Genomic DNA, 25,608 nt, shown 5'->3' with positions numbered 1-25,608 from the left:
TAAATCACAGACAGTGTCACCAGCAAAGCACCGCCACACCATAACACCTCCTCCTCCATACTTTACGGTGGGAAATACACATGCGGAGATCATACATTCACCCACACCGCGTCTCACAAAGACACGGCGGTTGGAACCAAATATCTCCAATTTGGACTCATCAGACCAAAGGACAAATTTCCACCAGTCTAATGTCCATTGCTCGTGTTTCTTGGCCCAAGCAGGTCTCTTCTTCTTATTGGTGTCCTTTAGTAGTGGTGTCTTTGCAGCAATTCGACCATGAAGGCCTGATTCACACAGTCCCCTCTGAACAGTTGATGTTGAGATGTGTCTGTGACTTGAACTCTGTGAAGCATTTATTTGGGCTGCAATTTCTGAGGCTGGTAACTCTAATGAACTTATCCTCTGCAGCAGAGGTCAATCTGGGCCTTCCATTCCTGTGGCGGTCCTCATGAGAGCCAGTTTCATCATAGCGCTTGATGGTTTTTGCAACTGCACTTGAAGAAACTTTCAAAGTTCTTGACATTTTCCGTATTGACTGACCTTCATGTCTTAAAGTAATGATGCACTGTCGTTTCTCTTTGCTTATTTGAGCTGTTCTTGCTTTAATATGGACTTGGTCTTTTACCAAATAGGACTATCTTCCGTATACCCCCCTACCTTGTCACAACACAACTGATTGGCTCAAACACATTAAGAAGGAAATACATTTTACAAATTAACTTTTAAGAAGGAACACCTGTTAACTTTTGACCGGTAGTGTACATGGATGGACGCTTCTCCCTCTCTGTCACAGATGCCATGGTTGCCCTTAGTTTGAAGATGTAATCCGGAGACAGGTGTTTTATACAACAGCCTTCTGTGTTTTCTCTTTTCGACTCCCTCTGCATATTTGCAATCAAACGCCAGAATTTTCTCCATCTCCGTAGCTATCACACTCTAATTCCACCGGGCATTCCACTGATTTCAGAACTCGGTACTCCAGAAAGTGGAGAGAAACACTTTTGCAGTTCTACTACGTGATATCTTTCAAAAAAGCTGCGTTAGAAAGGATTACCTACACATACTGACCGACAGAAGCATGCTACATGGCAAACCAATTCGAACTCATCTCTCGGCATGTCCAGCCCATCAATTATCTCAGCCAATCATGGTTAGCGGGAAGGTTCCTGTCTTTTTCCGTGGCTAAACCAACTAGGCTCGTAATGTAACACATTTATTTGTATTTACAGATGGCTTACAAGTTTGTTATTAAGGCACATGAAAGTTCACGTTCCAGAAGGCATTTATGCCAAAAAACACATTTTGATGAAAAAAAAGTTAGCGTTCAAATGCCTCTCCTGTGAAGTAGTGACGCGCAACATCTTCTTTATACCACCCCTACCTTGTCACTACACAACTGATTGGCTCAAACGCATTAAGAAGGAAATCAATTCCACAAATTAACTTTTAAGAAGGCACACCTGTTAATTGAAATGCATTCCGGGTGACTACCTCATGAAGCTGGTTCAGAGAATGCCAAGAGTGTGCAAAGCTGTCATCAAGTAAAGGGTGGCTATTTGAAGAATCTCAAATATAAAATATATTTTGATTTGTTTAACACTTTTTTGTTTACTACATGATTCCATATGTGTTATTTCATAGTTTTGATGTCTTCACTATTATACTACAATGTAGAAAATAGTAAAAAATAAAGAAAAACCCTTGAATGAGTAGGTGTGTCCACACTTTTGATTGGTAGTGTCTATATACTTTTTTTTTTTACACATATTGAACCCCTTTTTTGGGTAGGCACAAAGCTACTTTTATACTTCCATTCATTTTTTTAACTGGTACCGGTTACCTGCAGATGAGTCCCGTGACACATGGGGTCTGTCACGACTTCCTCCGAAGCTGCCTCTCCTCCTTGTTTGGGCAGGCTTCGGCGTTCGTCGTCACCGGCCTTCTAGCCACTGCCGCTCCATATTTCATCATTCCATTTGTCTTGTCTTGTCAATTACACACACCTGGTTCATTTTCCCCTCATTAGTACATGCATAAGTGTTCCCTCTGCCCCTTGTCCTTGTGGGTGATTGTTTGATGTGAGATGAGTGTAGCTTGGTGGAGCTACCTGTACTTTGGATGGCCAGGGTATATTTTCCCTGTGTGCCTGTATTTGTTCCAGTGCGTCTGTTTTGCGCACTGGACTGTTGACGCTATCCAGCGTAACTGTGTACTACGGAATAAACTCTGTATTCTGTGATTTCCCCTCCTGCGCCTGACTCCTTCAAATCACACTCATAGAATCACCCACCCTCGTTCAGAGCCCTCTGCTGCGCACTGTACCCTACCCATCTACTTTCCTGATCACATGGTAGTTCCCCAGTGTAAGGCGCTAGTCGATTCAGGCGCAGCTAAGAACTTTATGGACAGGGCATTCTCACACAGTCTAGGTATTTCATTGGTTCCCCTATCCATTCCACTCCCCATCAGAGCACTTGATAGTCGACCATTAGGGTCCGGGTTTGTTAGGGAAGTTACAGCACAGCATCAACTCAACTCGCCATGTTTGGAGGAGGAGGAATGCTGCCTATGACCCCAAGAACACCATCCCCACCGTCAAACATGGAGGTGGAAACATTATGCTTTGGGGGTGTTTTTCTGCTAAGGGGACAGGACAACTTCACCGCATCAAAGGGACGATGGACGGGGCCATGTACCGTCAAATCTTGGGTGAGAACCTCCTTCCCTCAGCCAGGGAATTGAAAATGGGTCGTGGATGGGTATTCCAGCATGACAATGACCCAAAACACACGGCCAAGGCAACAAAGGAGTGGCTCAAGAAGAAGCACATTAAGATCCTGGAGTGGCCTAGCCAGTCTCCAGACCTTAATCCCATAGAAAATCTGTGGAGGGAGCTGAAGGTTCGAGTTGCCAAACGTCAGCCTCGAAACCTTAATGACTTGGAGAAGATCTGCAAAGAGGAGTGGGACAAATCCCTCCTGAGATGTGTGCAAACCTGGTGGCCAACTACAAGAAACGTCTGACCTCTGTGATTGCCAACAAGGGTTTTGCCACCAAGTACTAAGTCATGTTTTGCAGAGGGGTCAAATAATTATTTCCCTAATTAAAATGCAAATCAATTTATAACATTTTTGACATGCGTTTTTTTGGATTTCTTTGTTGTTATTCTGTCTCTCACTGTTCAAATAAAACTACCATTAAAATTATAGACTGATCATTTCTTTGTCAGTGGGCAAACGTACTAAATCAGCAGGGGATCAAATACTTTTTTCCCTCACTGTACATCACCGAGTCCCTGCGCCAGGGGTATATACGTCCCTCCACTTCACCCGCCTCCTCGAGTCTGCACCCTTGTATTGATTATCGACCACTGAACAAGGAGACGATAAGATTTAGTTATCCTCTCCCCATCATTCCTTCAGTGATCGAGTCAATGCATGAGGCGCGCTTCACATTTTACATGTACATTTTAGTCATTTAGCAGATGCTCTTATCCAGAGCGACTTACAGTTAAGTGAGTGCATACATTTTTCATACTGGCCCCCCGTGGTAAATGAACCCACAACCCTGGCATTGCAAAAGCCATGCTCTACCAACTGAGCTATAGGAGGGACGAATCTGGTGTATCAAATACTGTATTAGAAATAAACCGGTTAACTCCTTCTCTGCCTTGGCATAAATGTCATTTTCCAGCACTTTGCGAACCAGGGACACATGCTCAGCGCGCGTAGAGGAATACACCAGAATGTCATCGATGTAGACCACTACACCGCGACCAAGCATGTCCCGAAACACCTCGTTCACAAAAGACTGTGGGGATGGTGTTGTCAGGGTGATGAGAGGGGTTGGGATTGCGCCAGACATAGCGTTTTCCTTGATGGCCAAAAAGCTCAATTTTGGTCTCATCTGACCAGAGTACCTTCTTCCATATGTTTGGGGAGTCTCCCTCATGCCTTTTGGCGAACACCGAACGTATTTGCTTATTTTTTTCTTTAAGCAATGGCTTTTTTCTGGCAGCTCTTTCATAAAGCTCGGCTCTGTGGAGTGTACGGCTTAAAGTGGTCCTATGGACAGATACTCCAATCTCCGCTATGGACTTTTGCAGCTCCTTCAGGGTTATCTTTGGTCTCTTTGTTGCCTCTCTGATTAATGCCCTCCTTGCCTGGTCTGTGAGTTTTGGTGGGCGGTCCTCTCTTGGCAGGTTTGTTGTTTTATTTTATTTTATTTTATTTTTTATTTATTTCACCTTTATTTAACCAGGTAAGCCAGTTGAGAACAAGTTCTCATTTACAACTGCGACCTGGCCAAGATAAAGCAAAGCAGTGCGATAAAAACAACAACACAGAGTTACATATGGGGTAAAAAAACATAAAGTCAACAAAAAAAATACAACAGAAAATATATATACAGTGTGTGCAAATGTAGCAAGTTATGGAGGTAAGGCAATAAATAGGCTATAGTGCAAAATAATTACAATTAGTATTAACACTGGAATGCTAGATGTGCAAGAGATTATGTGCAAATAGAGATACTGGGGTGCAAAAGAGCAAAATAAATAACAATATAGGGATGAGGTAGTTGGGTTGTGTACAGGTGCAGTGATCGGTAAGGTGCTCTGAAAACTGATGCTTAAAGTTAGTGAGGGAGATAAGAGTCTCCAGCTTCAGAGATTTTTGCAATTCGTTCCGGTCATTGGCAGCAGAGAACTGGAAGAAATGGTGGCCAAAGGAGGTGTTGGCTTTGGGGATGACCAGTGAGATATACCTGCTGGAGCGCAGACTACGGGTGGGTGCTGCTATGGTGACCAATGAGCTAAGATAAGGCGGGGATTTGCCTAGCAGTGATTTATAGATGGCCTGGAGCCAGTGGGTTTGACGACGAACATGTAGTGAGGACCAGCCAACAAGAGCGTACAGGTCACAGTGGTGGGTAGTGTATGGGGCTTTGGAGACAAAACAGATGGCACTGTGATAGACTACATCCAATTTGCTGAGTAGAGTGTTGGAGGCTATTTTGTAAATGACATCTCCGAAGTCAAGGATCGGTAGGATAGTCAGTTTTACGAGGGCATGTTTGGCAGCATGAGTGAAGGAGGCTTTGTTGCGAAATAGGAAGCCGATTCTAGATTTAACTTTGGATTGGAGATTCTTAATGTGAGTCTGGAAGGAGAGTTTACAGTCTAACCAGACACCTAGGTATTTGTAGTTGTCCACATACTCTAGGTCAGACCCGTCGAGAGTAGTGATTCTAGTCGGGTGGGCGGGTGCCAGCAGCATTCGATTGAAGAGCATGCATTTAGTTTTACTAGTGTTTAAGAGCAGTTGGAGGCTACAGAAGGAGTGTTGTATGGCATTGAAGCTCGTTTGGAGGTTTGTTAACACAGTGTCCAATGAAGGGCCAGATGTATACAAAATGGTGTTGTCTGCGTAGAGGTGGATCTGAGAGTCACCAGCAGCAAGAGCGACATCATTGATATACACGGAGAAAAGAATCGGCCCAAGAATTGAACCCTGTGGCACCCCATAGAGACTGCCATAGGTCCAGACAACAGGCCCTCCGATTTGACACATTGAACTCTATCTGAGCAGTAGTTGGTGAACCAGGCGAGGCAGTCATTTGAGAAACCAAGGCTATTTAGTCTGCCAATAAGAATGCGGTGGTTGACAGAGTCGAAAGCCTTGGCCAGGTCGATGAAGACGGCTGCACAGTACTGTCTATTATCGATCGCGGTTATAATATCGTTTAGGACCTTGAGCGTGGCTGGTTGTGGTGCCATATTCTTTCAATTTTTTTATAATGGATTTAATGGTGCTCCGTGGGATGTTCAAAGTTTCTGATATTTTTTTATAACCCAAACCTGATTTTTACTTTTCCACAACTTTGCTCCTCATCTCTTTGGAGAGCTCCTTGGTCTTCATGGTGCTGCTTGTTTGGTGGTGCCCCTTGTTTAGTGGTGTTGCAGACTCTGGGGCCTTTCAGAACAGGTGTATATATACAGAGATCATGTGACAGATCATGTGACACTTACATTGCACAAAGGTGACTTTATTTAACTAATTATGCGACTTCTGGAGGTAATTGGTTGCACCTGATCTTATTTAGGGGCTTCATAGCAAAGGGGGTGAATACATATGCACTCACCACTTTTCCGTTATTTATTTTTTTGAATTTTTTAAAATAGGAAAAATGCCAAGGGGGATGAATACTTTTGCAAGGCACTGTATCTCTAGCTTAAACTGACGGATTTTGATGGGGATTTTTTTATTATGTTACTCAGATTGACACACCGATGTGTCAATTGACTCTATTTTTTTTATTTTTTTTACAGAGTTTTTGGAAAACGTGGTCGCATAAAAAACTGAGAGAGATTTAACCTTTTACTGCAGTGGGCTAAATCAGGGTCACACAGAGTGATCCTTGGTAGTCTTAAACAAATCTACTTTGAAACAAAAGTATACACCTCACGCACATGGTTATGGGCTTAAAAATACAGAGTTGAAATCTATTAAAGTGTGAGTTTGCATCCCAATATTACACTTTATATACATCACAGAAGACTGAAATATAATAAAACTGTTTGACATAGAAACACAGGATTTTCGTCCTTAAAAAATTATATTTTTGATTAATTATGAAATTCTGAAAAATATTAGTAACATTCCACCCATGAGGCCAAAGAGGGCGCTTTTGGTCATTGACTGCAGGAAAGGGCTACAGTGAAAAACCTGAGTCAAAGCGTAATTCCTTTACCATGCAATTGCCCCCCTTTTTATGTGGGCAAAAAAGACATTTGCTCAAAAAATGAATGCATTAGCAATAAATGTAAGAAATTGGAGCATGGGTTTCTGAAATATTTGAATTTGTATGATGGTCAAATGCCCGAAGAAGGGAAAAGGAGTATATAAGGTTTTCATCTGAGCCATTTGAATAATACATGTTCTGCATACAGTACACACCTTTCTTCAGTAATCCAGGTAAGAAAGGAACTTCCAAAGCTGATTCAACAGAACATTGAGAGCTGTTACAATGGTGCTACAGTATTTCTTAAAGCTCCATTTGCTGTATCAGAAGTAGCTGAATTACCGACCACTCACCAGTCACCCCCCTTGCCTAGAGAACCCCCCCTCCCCCCTACCTCCACAGGCAATGTGCAGCCCACCGATTTCAATTCCTTCTTCACTCATGCACATTCACAAAGCATATCATTAAACACAATAGGGTTTTATCACAGACTGTCATAAAATACAGCTGGATTTGCATTAGAATCCCCGCCCCCCCACACTTTTCACACTCTCTTCCTCTCTCTTTCTCCGTCTCTATCTTTCTTTAACACACACACGCACACACACACACGTTCTATTTTCATGGTGGCAGGTAGCTTAGTGGTTAAGAGCATTGTGCCAGTAACCGAAAGGTCGCTGGTTCAATCCCCGAGCCGACTAGGTGAAAAATCTGTCGGTGTGCCCTTGAGCAAGGCACTTAACCCTAATTGCTCCTGTAAGTCGCTCTGGATAAGAGCGTCTGCTAAATGACTAAAATGTAAATGATTTTAATGCTGTAATAAACAGCTTTAATGTTGCAAGGTACAGTCAGGTCCACCATTATTGGCACCCTTGATAAAGATGAGCAAAAAATGCTGTATAAAATACTAAATAATTAATACAAAAACTGAGCTATGCTTAAAAAAAAATTGGAATTTATATTATTTTATACTAATACAACTGCTCAGAGAAAGAGTTTCTGTTTAACAAGCAATACATTTTTTCTCAAAAAGATAGGGGTAAAAATATTGGCACCCCTGTTTTCAATACCTTCCAATACCTCACCTTGCGAGGATAATGGCACTGAGCCTTTTTCTAAAATGTTTTATGAGATTGGAGAACACATTGGGAGGGATCTCAGAATATTCCTCTATAAAGAATCTTTCCAGATCCTTGATATCCTTTGTCTATGCTTATGAACTGCCATCTTCAATTCAAACCACAGGTTTTTAATAGGGTTCAAGTCCGGAAACTGAGATGGCCATTGCAAAATGTTGATTTTGTGGTCAATTAACCATTTGTTTGTTGATTTTGATGTGTGCTTGGTGTTATGGTCTTGCTGGAACATCCACTTGCGGCCAAGTTTCAGCCTCCTGGAAGAGGCAACTAGGCTTTTGGCTAAAATGTCCTGTTACTGGGTAAAGTTCATGATGCCGTTGACCTTAACAAGGACCACAGGACAAGTGAAAGCAAAATAGCCCCCTAACATGAAAGATCCACCACCATATTTTACAGTAAGTATGGGGTGGCAGGAAGCCTAGCCGAAAGGTTGCTTGTTCGAATCCCCGAGCCGGCAAGGTGGAAAAATATGTTGTTCTGCCCTTGAGCAAGGCAGTTAACCCCCAACCACAACTGCTCCCCGGGCGCCGATGACGTCGATTAAGGCAGCACCCTGCACCTATCTGATTCAGAGGGGTTTGGGTTAAATGAGGAAGACACATTTCGGCATTCAGCTGTACAATTGACTAGGTATCCCCCTGCCCTTTTCTGCATGCATCTTTCTTTCGATGGAAAACCCACCACTGGTGTGCATGGCCAAAGAGCTCTATTTTCATGTCATCTGACCACAGAACCAGGCGTTTCCATTTGTTGGATGACATGAAAATACAGCTCTTTGGCCACGCACACCAGGGGGGGGTTTTGCGTCGAAAGAAAGATGCATGCAGGAAAGAGGTTTGGACTACTGTAAGGCCATGTTTCAGGGTAGCTATTGCACTAAGCATTTTTGTATTGCATTAAGCATATTATATTCTTATTAATTACTAAGGAAATACAAGACAGTACCACAGTATACAATACCAATACAATGGCAGTATTATCTATGGCAATTGTAATGAACAAGTCATGGCACCAATGTAACCGACAAGGTTCGATCCCAGGTCTACTGCATGCTACAAGACTGTGACAGCCTGCTGAGCTTAAGCTTAGATACGTCTAATCAAGACCTAAGAGCAGGTGTTTTTACAGCTACAGCAACTCTGGTTCAGGCAAATAAATCTCAACCCTACATTTGTTTTTTCAATTCAAACTGAATACACCAGCAGGCCAAAGTTATATTAAAAAAAGAAGTGAGAGTTTGCTGCTCTCACTCTTTCTTTCCCTCTTTATTCTTTTTCCATTTCGCAGACAAAATATCCTCTGTAGCAACTGTCAGTGTTTACCAAGTGGATTGAGTCTTTATCTGAAGCTTGACATCTAATATATAAAAGAAAATGCCCTGCAGGTCCAATGCTTTTCCATTCCAACCTTCACAAACACAGAGCAGGAAGGGGGAGAGGGAAGGAGGGAGAGAGAGAGAGAGAGAGAGAGAGAGGGAGAGAGAGAGAGTTCCCACAGTCAGTCTCACTCACCAGGGAGTGTTGGCAAAGTGACTGAACACCAAACTCCATCCACAGAAATCTAGAGACAGTCTGAGAATAAGTCATCTCAGACACCCAGAACTAAAGTCTTGCTTAATTTTGTCAGATGCTCGATTAAGTTCTGGGGGAGACGTGTTAGAAATTGTACTCACGACACTAGCGAGGTCTCTACCCCTAACAACCTAGAGTCTAAGGGCCCGGGCAGGGTTTCTACTAAGCTAACATATGGAATTGTTTTAAGATGGTCATACCAAGGATCATTTAGCTATTTGATTTCTAATTCTAGGATCCCTGTAAGTATATAAAAAACTAAAAAACATTGCATTTTGCCTTACTGCTATTAGCCCATAAAAACACATTGAATAACATATTCATACATGCAAAACAAACCATTCAGATGCTACAAACAGAAGTTGACACATGGTATCGACTTCAGACGAGTCCCTTCAGACGAGTCCCTTGAAGCTTGTGGGGGTCGTAGAGCAAAGGTGCAGTGTGATGACATCATGGCAGGGGTTTCCAATAGATAGCACGGCCACAAAGTCAAAATTGGCTATATCATACAAATTCATGAAAACTAAAATTAGGCAGAGTTTATGACTTTGTGGCTTTGGTAACTAGTTTACGACCCAGGGCAGGATGTCAAAATCAATGGAGGCTCCTCAGAGGAGGAAGGGGAATTTAATAAACATTTTGAAATTTAGGCTTGCCATAACAAAGGGGTTGAATACTTATTGACTGAAGACATTTCAGCTTTTCATTTTTAAATAATTTTTAAAAATGTCTAAAAACATAATTCGACTTTGAGGTATTGTGTGTAGGTCAGTGACAAAAAAATCTCAATTTAATCCATTTTAAATTCAGGCTGTGACACAACAAAATGTAGAAAATGTCAAGGGGTGTGAATGAACTGTATGTTCATTATAAACTACATAATTATACCATATGCAAGTAGTGGTTTAACCTGCTTAAAAGCCACACTCCTCAATTTGCTCCCACCCACAGCGAGCCATAAATTGTCAACTGTAAAGTGAGGGGTGGGTCTAGGCAAATTCAGCAAATTAGTTATTGAACCAAAACCAAAACGAGGGGGCAGTTCACACTGAATTTAAATAACTCTGTCGCAGTTACATTTGTCAAGTCCCACCACTCAGTTTACAAACACATATATTATGGGCTCACTGTGGGTGGAGGCAGAGATTGAGGAGTGTGGCTTTAAAGGTTTATGCAGGGCATGCAGTATAACATGCAGGACAAGTCCAGATCATACTGATGGGTATCACTTGCTGCCAATTCTGTAGTGATAAATTATCTCACAGCGTGTTCATTCAGGGGCTTTGACTGTGAGGACTGTGAAGGATGGAGCAGTCTAATATCGCTCTCTCTCTCTCTCTCTCTCTCTCTCTCTCTCTCTCTCTCTCTCTCTCTCTCTCTCTCTCTCTCTCTCTCTCTCTCTCTCTCTCTCTCTCTCTCTCTCTATGGAAGCTACATTTAGAAGGCATTATGAGGAGGCAAACAGGACACAGAGGGAATACATCTAGTACCCATCAAGGCCTCCTGGCAATCACTACCTTACAATAACAACACAGGAAGCAGAGAGAGGAAGTAGGGGAGGAGAGAGAGAGCGCGACAGTGATGCACACAGATTGTGGGAGTAAGAGGAGTGAGAGGGACATTTAGCGAGAGAAAAAGAAAAAGAGACATTAGAACAGCCTCAAGTCGTCGGGGCAACAACTCTACAAGGTGTCGAAAACGTTCTGAAGGGATGCTGGCCCATGTTGACTCCAATGCTTCCCACAGTTGTGTCAAGTTAGCTGGATGTCCTTAGGGTAGTGGACCATTCTTGATACACACGGGAAACGGTTGAACGTGAAAAATCCAGCAGCGTTACAGTTCTTGACACAAACCGGTGCACCTGGCACCTACTACCATACCCTGTTCAAAGGTTCTTAAATATTTTGTCTTGCCCATTCACCCTCTGATTGGCGCACATACACAATACATGTCTCAATTGTCTCAAGGCTAAAACATCCTTCTTTAATTAACCTATCTCCTTCCCTTCATCTACACTGATTGAAGTGGATTTAAAAAAGTTATCATTTTTAGATAAAACTATACTCAATTTAAGCGGAATCAAACGGATCGAAACGGGGATAAACATACCTGAATTTGTCCAAGATAAACTCTCGTATACAAATGTTGGACTAATGATTAGACCCTATATCAGCTAGACGCAGATGAGTATGCAAGGTGGTATTGAATGTTTCACTGTCTGTCACATTTTTCTCTTGACCTGTGCACCTACATTGTAAACTTTCATTCATAAGCAAGGTTGTAGCAACCTCATGATGGGTATAGGGAAAATTGGAGTATCATGTAGTAGCCTAAACCTATCGATCTTACATTGAGCTGGGTGAATGGAATATGAATGACAGTCATTCAATTTGCTGTAATCGAAATAAGGCCATGCTCATAAAAAATAAATAAATATTGTCCTCCCTCATCTTAAACGTCACCGACCGGCACTGGTAAAAATCCCTGTGTCTTGGGATGAAACCTAGAAATTGTCTGAGAACAAGTAATCTCAGACACCCAGAACTAAAGTATTGCATTGTGAGGTCCAAAAGCAGTGACTCAATGTTTTTGTTGTTAGCAAAAGTGAGGCCGGGGGGTGCGCTGCTGTCTGTCCTATATCTAGAAGATATAAGAAAGCAAAAAAAAGATAGATTGTTTTGTATATATATACAGTACCAGTGAAAGGTTTGGACACACCTACTACTTCAAGGGTTTTTCTTTATTTTTACTATTTTCTACATTGTAGAATAATAGTGAAGACATCAAAACTATGAAATAACACATATGGAAGTAACCAAAAAAGTGTAAAACAAATCAAAATATATTTTATATTTGAGATTCTTCAAAGTAGCCACCCTTTGCCTTGATGACAGCTTTGCACACTCTTGGCATTCTCTCAACACTTTTTTGGTTACTACATGATTCCATATGTGTTATTTCATAGTTCTATCCTATCAACTCTCCCTTCGGCTAAATCCTTTTCCCTCCTGTCTCCTGATTCTGCATCTTCGACCCTACTCTCCTCCCTTTCCAAATCCTGTGACTCGCACTGTCCCCTTTCCTCCCGGACGACTTGGCCCTCCCCTCCTGCTCCGTGGCTGAGTGACAAATTGCAAGTTTACAGAACAGGGCTGCGGGCAGCTGAGCAAAAATTTAGTAAAACGAAACTTCCGGAGGACCTATCATCCTTTCACTCCCTCCTCTCTACCTTCTCTTCCTCTGTATCCGCTGCTAAAGCCCCTTTTATCACTATACATTTCAAGCTTCTGCCTCTAACCCTAGGAAACTATTTTCCACCTTCTCCTCCCTCCTTAATCCTCCACCTCCTCCCCCTCTGCGGATGACTTTGTCAACCACTTTGAAAAGAAGGTGGACAACATCCGTTCTTCGTTCACTCAGCCTATTGGGTCCACTGGTCCCACTCACACAGAACTACCCTACGGCTTGACCTCTTTCTCCTCTCTCTCTCCAGATGAAATCCTGCTACTAGTGGGATCCCGCTCGACCCCATCCCCTCCTCCCTTCTCCAGACCAATTCTGGAGACCTTCTGCCATTCCTCACTTCCCTCATCACCTCATCAACTCATCCCCCTCTGACTTAAAAATTGCCAGAGTCACTCCTCTCCTCAAGAAACCAACACTTAACCCCTCTGACGTCAAAAACTACAGACCGATATCCCTTCTTTCTTTTCTTTCCAAAACACTTGAGTATGCTGTCTCTCTCAGAACGATCTTCTTGACCCTAACCAGTCAGGCTTCAAGACGGGTCACTCAACCGAGACTTCTCTCCTCTGTGTCATGGAGGCTCACTGCACTGCCAAAGCTGACTCTCTCGCCTCTGTTCTCATCCTTCTACATCTATCTGCTACCTTTTGCACAGTGAACCATCAGAACCTCTTCTCCACCCTCTCAGGGCTGGGCATCTCAGGCTCTGCACACTCTTGGATTGCATCCTACCTGGCAGGCCGCTCCTACCAGGTGACGTGAAGAGGATCTGTGTCTGCAGCACGTACTCTCACTACTGGTGTCCCCCAGGGCTCGGTTCTAGGCCGTCTCCTCACTACTGGTGTCCCCTCCCCGGACCCCCTATACACCAAGTCACTCGGCTCTGTCATATCTTCACATGTCTCTCCTATCATTGCTAAGCGGATGACACTCAACTATTTTTCTTCTTCCCTCCTTCTTACACCCAGGTGGCGACATGCATCTCTGCATGCCTGGCAGATATCTCAGCTTGGATGTTGGCCCTCCACCTCAAGCTCAGCCTCGACAAGACAGAGCTGCTCTTCCTCCCGAGAAAGGCCTGCCCGCTCCAAGACTATTCCATCACGGTTGACAACTCCACGATGTCCCCCTGCCAGAGTGCAAATAACCTAGGCGTGACACTGGAGAACACCCTGTTGTTCTATGCAAACTGTGACTCGAACAGTGACTCACTTCTGCAGGTTCATGCTCTACAACATCCGTAGAGTATGACCCTATCTCACATAGGAAGTGGCGCTGGTCCTAATCCAGGCACTTGTCATCTCCTCTCTGGACTACTGCAACTCGTTGTTGGCTGGGCTCCCCACTTGTGCCATCAAACCCCTGCAACTTCTCCAAAACGCTGTAGCCCGCCTGATGTTCAACCTTCCCAAGTTACTGCCCCTCCCTACCTTCAGCTCCTGCTCAGCCCAGTTAAAGCTCTTCTCTGTCCTGGCACCCCATTGGTGGAACCAGCTTCCCCCTGAGTCCTGGCCCATCTTCCGAAAACATCTGAAACCCTACCTCTTCAAAGAGTATCTTAAATAATCCCACAGCAACCCCTTCACACCCCCTCCCATTAAAATACAACAATTAAAGATAATGCTTTCGTAAACTAACACTCGCACTAGACTTTGTTCCTCCTTACTAGCATTGACTTTGCTGATAGCTACTTTATTGAGGAAAAAGGAATTATTGAGAAATTTATTAACTGCTATTTCCTGATAGTTTATTTAACATGTGGAGAACTGAGTGTCGCTAAATGTACATGAAGGGTTTCTATAAAAAGGAAACTCCCTCTTGAGTAGCACAACACTTTACAATCCTTCTCTGCTTACACCTAGACAGTAGAAATTAATGATAGATGCCTCGTATCCCTCCTCTCTCCCTCTCTCTCTCTCTCCCTCTCTCTTTCTGTCTCTCCATTAGTATATCCTCTCACTCTCTCGCTCTTTCTGTCTCTCCAATTGTATATCCTCTCTCTCTCTCTCTCTCTCTCTCTCTCTCTCTCTCTCTCTCTCTCTCTCTCTCTCTCTCTCTCTCTCTCTCTCTCTCTCTCTCTCTCTCTCTCTCTCTCTCTCTCTCTCTCTCTCTCTCTCTCTCTCTCTCTCTCTCTCTCTCTCTCTCTCTCTCTCTCTCTCACTCACACACACACACACACACATACACACACCGACTAACACTATATAGGGACTAATATCCAATTAGCTTGATTATTAATTAAACGAAGCTCTCATGTGAGAGTGGGTGAGGGCGGGTGGAACGGCACACAGGGGGCGACTGGTGAGATGGGTCTGGACTCACAGAGGCAGCAGAGTGATTATACTGGAAGGATGTTATACCCATCCAGGGGTCTCCTCTCTCCCTGCTCTGCTTCTCTGGCACACTGGAGCCTCAGAGGTGTGTGTGTGTGTGTGTGTGTGTGTGTGTGTGTGTGTGTGTGTGTGTGTGTGTGTGTGTGTGTGTGTGTGTGTGTGTGTACCGGGAAGAGGGGTTGTAGGACTGCTGATGGGAATTTGAAAGATTAGATTTTGGTAACACACTCTACAACTGCCATCTGTGCTCAATGCATAATTATAAACACATGATAGACATGTACGTATGTATGAAGGCTCTTATAGAGAGATAAATAGATAATTAAGGCCAGGATTCAAATTGTCTTGAATGGAATTTCCCCGGACCTTCGGTGAGATCGCGTTCATGAGTCCTGGCCAAAGCCCATATATAATGTCAGATGAGCTCAAAGGTCATTCAAGTAACCCTTTCTATGAACCCCCTGTTTATAATGCACTAATAGCATTATACAGCATTTGAGGTATATTAGAGCAAGACTGGAACCAAAGCCTGCACGCCTTGCATCCCTTGTTTCCCCTGTTGCCCCTCTTGCTCTATTCAGATTGGGTTGATAGTATGTAGGGTGGTGCCTAGAGGCCAGAGAAGTATATAGAGAACACCTTTCCTACCTATCTGTCTGTCCCTATTCATTAGAGTGAGCTCATCTGCACCAACACCCCTCTCATCCGCCCCTGCCGTCTCCCCATCTTGAACCTGTCTGGGGACAAGGCTGACTCTGACTGTGTCCCAAATGGCACCCTATTCCCTATATAGTGCAATAAAGTAGTGCACTACAAAGGGAATAGTGTGCCATTTGGGGTGCAACCTCTGTGTCCTTGCACAACAACAGCCACCATTATGATCAGCCACAGGCGAAAATCTTTCAGCTGTTGATTCAGGTGGTGAATCTCTCTCCCTCAATCTTTCTCTTCAGGTCATTCAAACAGTCCCCTCTGGGCTTGGGGGGTGGGTTTGGGTAGGTGTCGGTGCGGTGCGGAGAGAGAAATGTCTTCTCCAATCAGCAGATACCCCCTCAACCTTGCACCGAGGTTCCGTCCAGACCTCTGTCTGTCAGTGTGAGAGAGAGAGAGAGAGAGAGAGAGAGAGAGAGAGAGAGAGAGAGAGAGAGAGAGAGAGAGAGAGAGAGAGAGAGAGAGAGAGAGAGAGAGAGAGAGAGAGAGAGAGAGAGAGAGAGAGAGAGAGAGAGTGTGTCACAGTGAGGTGGATTGGTGTGGACAGAATCTGTAATCTAGTCTTATTTACTCCCCCTCACTCTATAACAACCACTCCAGTGGCGTTTTACTTCAGAGCATGAGAGCCCATAAAGCATTCTGTTTTTGTCTGTTTTGTTTTGTTTTCACCACAACTACAACTCCCTTCCTCCTACCCCATTTGGTAGAAATTTCTCAAGGCTCTTTACAGACATATGCAGATGAGTTCCCATCAGCTTCCTGTCGTCCCTTTTTCATGTAATGTCGTTTAAGTCATTCGACACTACACAAAGGTAACTTCAAAGGAGTGGGTGTGTAATCAAAAGTGTGTGAGTATGTAACGTTCTCTGGAAATAATAATCAAAAAAATTTATTTACAAAAAAGATTGGTGCTTGTTTGATTTTGGAAAGGTTTTTCATTTTGGGGCCCTGTTGGAGCCCATTCTCACTGTGTATTGCATTAGCCAGGGGTGCTGCAGCGCAGGGGCCGTGTTTTTCATTATAAGCCATGTCTTTGAGATAGGATGTAAATCAGGAGGTCAGTGGGTCTGCAGCATGCATTCATTCTAAAGCTATGTATAAACATAGAGGAAGTATTGCCTCCAACGACTAATGTTATATTGCACATCACAGGCCTGGATCTGAAGCAGAGGATGAGGGCCTTGCAAAACGCATACAGCACCGGGCGCCCCTCTTCAAATTATAGGTACCACATCCTGGCTCGAAGATATGCTTGTCCACAAATTAAAGCATACCCTGACTTAATGGTATATCTGTCTTTAAATTATGCTATAGCCCGGCTCATAGCATTTTGGTGCATCAATTATACTATCCAGGCGCTACTGGCATCCAAAGTCTACAGTCTTCGCTATTAAAGGCCCAGTGCAATCAAAAACTTGATTGTCCAGTGTTTTATAAATCTTTTCACACTATGAGGTTGGAATAATACTGTGAAATGGTGTAAATGATGATAATGCCCTTTTAGTGTAAGAGTTGTTTGAAAAGGCCGCAAGAAATGTAAGCCTGTTGTGGTGGGATGGAGTTTTGGCCTGCCTGGTGACATCACTACGCAGTAAATTAGTTAATAGACCAATAAGAAAGAGAGTTCCAAGCATCTCTGCCAATAACATCTCTGCCAATAATAGTCTGGGTAGCGATGATTAGCTGCTCAGGATTCTAATGGCTTGGGGGTAGAAGCTGTTAAGAAGCCTTTTGGACCTAGACTTGGCGCTCCGGTACCGCTTGCCGTGCGGTAGCAGTAAGAACAGTCTATGACTAGGGTGGCTGGAGTCTATGACAATTTTTAGGGCCTTCCTCTGACACCACCTGGTATAGAGGTCCTGGATGGCAGGAAGCTTGGCCCCGTACGCACTACCCTCTGTAGTGCCCTGCGGTCGGAGGCCGAGCAGTTGCCATACCAGGTAGTGATGCAACCAGTCAGGATGCTCTCAATGGTGCAGCTGTAGAACTTTTTGAGGATCTGAGGACCCATGCCAAATCTTTTCAGTCTCCTGAGGGGGAATAGGCTTTGTCGTGCCGTCTTCACGACTGTCTTGTTTTTGTTGGACCATGATAGTTTGTTGGTGATGTGGACACCAAGGAACTTGAAGCTCTCAACCTATTCCACTACAGCCCAGTCGATGAGAATGGGGGCGTGCTCAGTCCAATTTTTTTTCCTGTAGTCCACAATCATCTCCTTTGTCTTGATCACATTGAGGAAGAGGTTGTTAACCTGGCACCACATGGCCAGGTCTCTGACCTCCTCCCTATAGGCTGTCTCATCGTTGTCGCTGATCAGGCCTACCACTGTTGTGTCGTTGGCAAACTTAATGATGGTGTTGGAGTCGTGCCTGGCCAATGCAGTCATGGGTGAACAGGGAGTACAGGAGGGGACTGAGCACGCACCCCTAAGGGGCCCCCGTGTTGAGGATCAGCTTGGCAGATGTGTTTTACCTACCCTTACAACCTGGGGGCGGCCCGTCAGGAAGTCCAGGATCCAGTTGCAGAGGGAGGTGTTTAGTCCCAGGGTCCTTAGCTTAGTGATGAGCTTTGAGGGCACTATGGTGTTGAACGCTGAGCTGTAGTCAATGAATAGCATTCTCACGTAGGTGTTCCTCTTGTCCAGGTGGGAAAGGGCAGTGTGGAGTGCAATAGAGATTGCATCATCTGTGGATCTGTTGGGGCGGTATGCAAATTGGAGTGGGTCTAGGGTTTCTGGGATAATGGTGTTGATGTAAGCCATGACCAGCCTTTCAAAGCACTTCATGGCTACATACGTGAGTGCTACGGGTTGGCAGTCATTTAGGCAGGTTATCTTAGTGTTCTTGGGTCTACTTGAAACATGATGGTATTACAGACTCAGTCAGGGACATTTTTTTTTTTTTTTTTTTTTTTTATATATATTTTCTTTCACCTTTATTTAACCAGGTAAGCCAGTTGAGAACAAGTTCTCATTTACAACTGCGACCTGGCCAAGATAAAGCAAAGCAGTGCGATAAAAACAACAACACAGAGTTACATATGGGGTAAAACAAAACATAAAGTCAAAAATACCACAGAAAATATATATACTGTGTGTGCAAATGTAGAAAGTTATGGAGGTAAGGCCATAAATAGGCCATAGTGCAAAATAATTACAATTAGTATTAACACTGGAATGATAGATGTGCAAGAGATGATGTGCAAATAGAGATACTGGGATGCAAATGAGCAAAATAAATAACAATATGGGGATGAGGTAGTTGAGTGGGCTAATTTCAGAAGGGCTGTGTACAGGTGCAGTGATCGGTAAGGTGCTCTGACAACTGATGCTTAAAGTTAGTGAGGGAGATAAGAGTCTCCAGCTTCAGAGATTTTTGCAGTTCGTTCCAGTCATTGGCAGCAGAGAACTGGAAGGAATGGTGGCCAAAGGAGGTGTTGGCTTTGGGGGTGACCAGTGAGATATACCTGCTGGAGCGCATGGGTGTTGCTATGGTGACAAATGAGCTAAGATTAGGCAGAGATTTGCCTAGCAGTGATTTATAGATGGCCTGGAGCCAGTGGGTTTGGCGACGAATATGTAGTGAGGACCAGCCAACAAGAGCGTACAGGTCACAGTGGTGGGTAGTATAAGGGGCTTTGGTGACAAAACGGATGGCACTGTGATAGACTACATCCAATTTGCTGAGTAGAGTGTTGGAGGCTATTTTGTAAATGACATCGCCGAAGTCAAGGATCGGTAGGATAGTCAGTTTTACGAGGGCATGTTTGGCAGCATGAGTGAAGAAGGCTTTGTTGCGAAATAGGAAGCCGATTATAGATTTCACTTTGGATTGGAGATGCTTAATGTGAGTCTGGAAGGAGAGTTTACAGTCTAACCAGACACCTAGGTATTTGTAGTTGTCCACATACACTAGGTCAGACCCGTCGAGAGTAGTGATTCTAGTCGGGTGGGCGGGTGCCAGCAGCGTTCGATTGAAGAGCATGCATTTAGTTTTACTAGTGTTTAAGAGCAGTTGGAGGCTACAGAAGGAGTGTTGTATGGCATTGAAGCTCGTTTGGAGGTTTGTTAACACAGTGTCCAATGAAGGGCCAGATGTATACAAAATGGTGTCGTCTGCGTAGAGGTGGATCTGAGAGTCACCAGCAGCAAGAGCAACATCATTGATATACACGGAGAAAAGAGTCGGCCCAAGAATTGACACATTGAACTCTATCTGAGAAGTAGTTGGTGAACCAGGCGAGGCAGTCATTTGAGAAACCAAGGCTATTTAGTCTGCCAATAAGAATGCGGTGGTTGACAGAGTCGAAAGCCTTGGCCAGGTTGATGAAGACGGCTGCACAGTACTGTCTATTATCGATCGCGGTTATAATATCGTTTAGGACCTTGAGCGTGGCTGAGGTGCACCCATGACCAGCTCGGAAACTGGATTGCATAGCGGAGAAGGTACGGTGGGATTCGAAATGGTCGGTGATCTGTTTGTTAACTTGGCTTTCAAAAACTTTCGAAAGGCAGGGCAGGATGGATATAGGTCTGTAACAGTTTGGATCTAGAGTGTCACGCCGTTTGAAGAGGGGGATGACCGCGGCAGCTTTCCAATCTCTGGGGATCTCAGACGTTACGAAAGAGAGGTTGAACAGGCTAGTAATAGGGATTGCGACAATTTTGGCAGCTATTTTTAAAAAGAAAAGGTCCAGATTTTCTAGCCCAGATGATTTGTAGGGGTCCAGATTTTGCAGCTCTTTCAGAACATCAGCTGTCTGAATTTGTGTGAAGGAGAAGCGGGGTGGGGCATGGGCAAGTTGCAGCGGAGGGTGCAGAGGTGGTGGCCGGGGTAGTGGTAGCCAGGTGGAAAGCATGGCCAGCCGGAGCAAAATGCTTGTTGAAATTCTCGATTATTGTAGATTTATCGGTGGTGATAGTGTTTGCTAGCCTCAGTGCAGTGGGCAGCTGGGAGGAGGTGCTCTTATTCTCCTTGGACTTTACAGTGTCCCAAAACTTTTTGGAGTTAGTGCTACAGGATGCAAATTTCTGTTTGAAAAAGCTAGCCTTTGCTTTCCTAACTGCTTGTGTATATTGGTTCCTGACTTCCCTGAAAAGTTGCATATCGCGGGGGCTATTCGATGCTAATGCAGTACGCCACAGGATGTTTTTGTGCTGGTCAAGGGCAGTCAAGTCTGAGGAGAACCAGGGGCTATATCTGTTCTTAGTTCTGAATTTTTTGAATGGGGCATGCTTATTTAAAATTGAGAGGAAAGCACTTTTAAAGAACAACCAGGCATCCTCTACTGACGGAATGAGATCGATATCCATCCAGGATACCTGAGCCAGGTCATTTAGGAAGGCCTGCTCGCTAAAGTGTTTTAGGGAGCTTTTGACAGTGATGAGGGGTGGTCGTTTGACTGCGGACCCGTTACGGACGCAGGCAATAAGGCAGTGATCGCTGAGATCCTGGTTGAAGACAGCAGAGGTGTATTTAGAGTTTAGGTCACCAAGCAGTACGAACTCTGAGGATAGGGGGGGGCAATCAATTCACATATGGTGTCCAGGGCACAGCTGGGGGCTGAGGGGTGGCTGTAGCAAGTGGCAACAGTGAGAGACTTATTTCTGGAAAGGTGGATTTTTACAAGTAGACGCTCAAACTGTTTGGGCACAGACCTGGATAGTATGATAGAGCTCTGCAGGCTATCTCTACAGTAGATTGCAACTCCACCCCCTTTGGCAGTTCTATCTAGACTGAAAATGTTGTAGTTGGGGATGGACATTTCTGATTTGGTGGCCTTCCTAAGCCAGGATTCATACACTGCTAGAACATCAGGGTTGGCGGAGTGTGCTAACGCAGTGAATAACTCAAACTTAGGAAGGAGGCTTCTGATGTTAACGTGCAGAAAACCAAGACTTTTACGGTTACAGAAGTCAACAAATGATAACTCCTGGGGAGTAGGAGTGATACTGGGGGCTGCAGGGCCTGGGTTAGCCTCTACATCACCAGAGGAACAGAGGAGGACTAGAATAAGGATACGGCTAAAGGCTTTAAGAACTGGTCTTCTAGTGCGTTGGGTACAGAGAATAAAGGGGGCAGATTTCCGGGCGTTGTAGAATAGATTCAGGGCATTATGTACAGACAAAGATATGGAAGGATATGAGTACAGTGGAGGTAAACCTAAGCGTTGGGTAACAATGAAAGAGATAGCATCACTGGAGGCACCGATTGAGCCAGTCTCGGCGTGTATGGGGGTCCACAAAGGAGCTATTTGAGGCAGTTTGAGAATGACTTGGGTTCTATATTGAAATTGTATAATAAGAACTAACTGGAACAGCAATAGGCAAGGCATGTTGACGTGGGAGAGAGGCATAAAGCAATCACAGGTGTTATTAGAGAGAGCTTAGATAACAACTGGTAATGGCGATGAACGTTTGGGCTGGGGCTAATGTTGAAAATGTCAGTGAAGACACTTGCCAGTTGGTCAACGCATGCATGGAGTACACGTCCTGGTAATCCGTCTGGCCCTGCGGCCTGTGAAAGTTGACCTGCTTAAAAGTCTTACTCACATCGGCTACGGAGAGCGTGATAGTCATCCAGAAAAGCTGATGCTCTCATGCATGCTTCAGTGTTGCTTGCCTCGAAGCAAGCATATAAGTGATTTAGCTCATCTGGTAGGCTCGTGTCACTGGGCAGCTCGCGGCTGTGCTTCCCTTTGTAGTCTCTAATAGTTTGCAAGCTCTGCCACATCCGACGAGCGTCGGAGCCGGTGTAGTACGATTCAATCTTAGTCCTGTATTGACTCTTTGCCTGTTTGATGGTTCGTCGGAGGGCATAGCGGGATTTCTTATAAGCGTCCGAGTTAGAGTCCCACTCCTTGAAAGTGGTAGCTCTACCCTTTAGCTCAGTGCTGATGTTGCCTGTAATCCATGGCTTCTGGTTGGGGTATGTACTGTACGTACGGTCACTGTGGGGACGACGTCATCGATGCACTTATTGATGAAGCCAGTGACTGATGTGGTGTACTCCTCAATGCCATCGGAAGAATCCCGGAACATATTCCAATCTGTGATAGCAAAACAGTCCTGCAGCTTAGCATCTGCGTCATCTGACCACATCCTTATTAACCGAGTCACTGGTGCTTCCTGCTTTAGTTTTTACTTATAAGCAGGAATCAGGAGGATAGAGTTATGGTCAGATTTGCCAAATGTAGGGCGAGGGCGAGGGCGAGCTTTGTACGCGTCTCTGTGTGTGGAGTAAAGTTGGTCTATTGTTTTTTTCCCTCTGGTTGCACATTTAACATGCTGGTAGAAATTAGGTAGAATGGATTTAAGTTTCCCTGCATTAAAGTCCCCGGCCACTAGGAGTGTTGCCTCTGGATGAGCGTTTCCTGTTTGCTTATGGCCTTATACAGTTCATTGAGTGCAATCTTAGTGCCAGCATCGGTTTGAGGTGGTAAATAGACAGCTGCGAAAAATATAGATGAAAACTCTCTTGGTAAATAGTGTGATCTACAGTTTATCAGGAGATACTCTACCTCAGGCGATCAAAACCTTGAGACTTCCTTAGTATTAGATTGTGTGCACCAGCTGTTGTACATAAATATACAGTGGGGAAAAAAAGTATTTAGTCAGCCACCAATTGTGCAAGTTCTCCCACTTAAAAAGATGAGAGAGGCCTGTAATTTTCATCATAGGTACACGTCAACTATGACAGACAAATTGAGGAAAAAAAATCCAGAAAATCACATTGTAGGATTTTTAATGAATTTATTTGCAAATTGTGGTGGAAAATAAGTATTTGGTCACCTACAAACAAGCAAGATTTCTGGCTCTCACAGACCTGTAACTTCTTCTTTAATAAGCTCCTCTGTCCTCCACTCGTTACCTGTATTAATGGCACCTGTTTGAACTTGTTATCAGTATAAAAGACACCTGTCCACAACCTCAAACAGTCACACTCCAAACTCCACTATGGCCAAGACCAAAGAGCTGTCAAAGGACACCAGAAACAAAATTGTAGACCTGCACCAGGCTGGGAAGACTGAATCTGCAATAGGTAAGCAGCTTGGTTTGAAGAAATCAACTGTGGGAGCAATTATTAGGAAATGGAAGACATACAAGACCACTGATAATCTCCCTCGATCTGGGGCTCCACGCAAGATCTCACCCCGTGGGGTCAAAATGATCACAAGAACGGTGAGCAAAAATCCCAGAACCACACAGGGGGACCTAGTGAATGACCTGCAGAGAGCTGGGACCAAAGTAACAAAGCCTACCATCAGTAACACATTACGCCGCCAGGGACTCAAATCCTGCAGTGCCAGACGTGTCCCCCTGCTTAAGCCAGTACATGTCCAGGCCCGTCTGAAGTTTGCTAGAGTGCATTTGGATGATCCAGAAGAGGATTGGGAGAGTGTCATATGGTCAGATGAAACCAAAATAGAACTTTTTGGTAAAAACTCAACTCGTCGTGTTTGGAGGACAAAGAATGCTGAGTTGCATCCAAAGAACACCATACCATACTGTGAAGCATGGGGGTGGAAACATCATGCTTTGGGGCTGTTTTTCTGCAAAGGGACCAGGACGACTGATCCGTGTAAAGGAAAGAATGAATGGGGCCATGTATCGTGAGATTTTGAGTGAAAACCTCCTTCCATCAGCAAGGGCATTGAAGATGAAACGTGGCTGGGTCTTTCAGCATGACAATGATCCCAAACACACCGCCCGGGCAACGAAGGAGTGGCTTCTTAAGAAGCATTTCAAGGTCCTGGAGTGGCCTAGCCAGTCTCCAGATCTCAACCCCATAGAAAATCTTTGGAGGGAGTTGAAAGTCCGTGTTGCCCAGCGACAGCCCCAAAACATCACTGGTCTAGAGGAGATCTGCATGGAGGAATGGGCCAAAATACCAGCAACAGTGTGTGAAAACCTTGTGAAGACTTACAGAAAACGTTTGACCTGTGTCATTGCCAACAAAGGGTATATAACAAAGTATTGAGAAACTTTTGTTATTGACCAAATACTTATTTTCCACCATAATTTGCAAATAAATTCATAAAAAATCCTACAATGTGACTTTCTGGAGAAAAAAAATCTCATTTTGTCTGTCATAGTTGACGTGTACCTATGATGAAAATTACAGGCCTCTCTCATCTTTTTAAGTGGGAGAACTTGCACAATTGGTGGCTGACTAAATACTTTTTTCCCCCACTGTACACCGATGTCCACCCCTTGTCTTAACGGAGTCAGCTATTCTATCCTGCCGATGTAGCGTATATCTGAATCAACCCCTAACCTCTCATCTTAACAACCTAACAGCCTGTAAGCTCTTAGTGTGTGTGTGTGTGTGTGTGTGTGTGTGTGTATGTGTGTGTGTGTGTGTGTGTGTGCGCGTGTGCGTGTTTTCCGGCATATCCTGGCTGTGTGTCGTTTAGGCGTGTTAACCATCCTCAGAGCATGTGCAGACCAGCTGGCTGTAGTGTTTACGTACATATTCAATCTCTCCATAATCCAGTCTGTTGGCCCACTTGCTTCAAGATGTACACCATTGTTCCTGTACCCAAGAAATTGAAGATAACTGAACTAAATGACTATCGCCCCATAGCACTCACTTCTGTCATCATGAAGTGCTTTGAGATGCTAATTAAGGACCATATCACCTCAACCTTACCCGACAACCCACTACAATTCGCATTCCGCCCCAACAGATCCACGGACGACGCAATCGCCATTGGACTGCACACTGCCCTATCGCACCTGGACAAGAGAAATACCTATGTAAGAATGCTGTTCATCGACTAGAGCTGGATCTGAACCCCTCCCTGTGCAACTGGGTCCTGGACTTCCTGACGGGCCGACCCCAAGTGGTGAAGGTAGACAAT

Source organism: Coregonus lavaretus (assembly GCF_964263955.1).
Source record: "Coregonus lavaretus genome assembly, chromosome: 12".
Classification (NCBI taxonomy): domain Eukaryota; kingdom Metazoa; phylum Chordata; class Actinopteri; order Salmoniformes; family Salmonidae; genus Coregonus; species Coregonus lavaretus.
The sequence above is the reverse complement of the archived record's forward strand: the minus strand, read 5'-3'. Positions refer to the sequence as shown.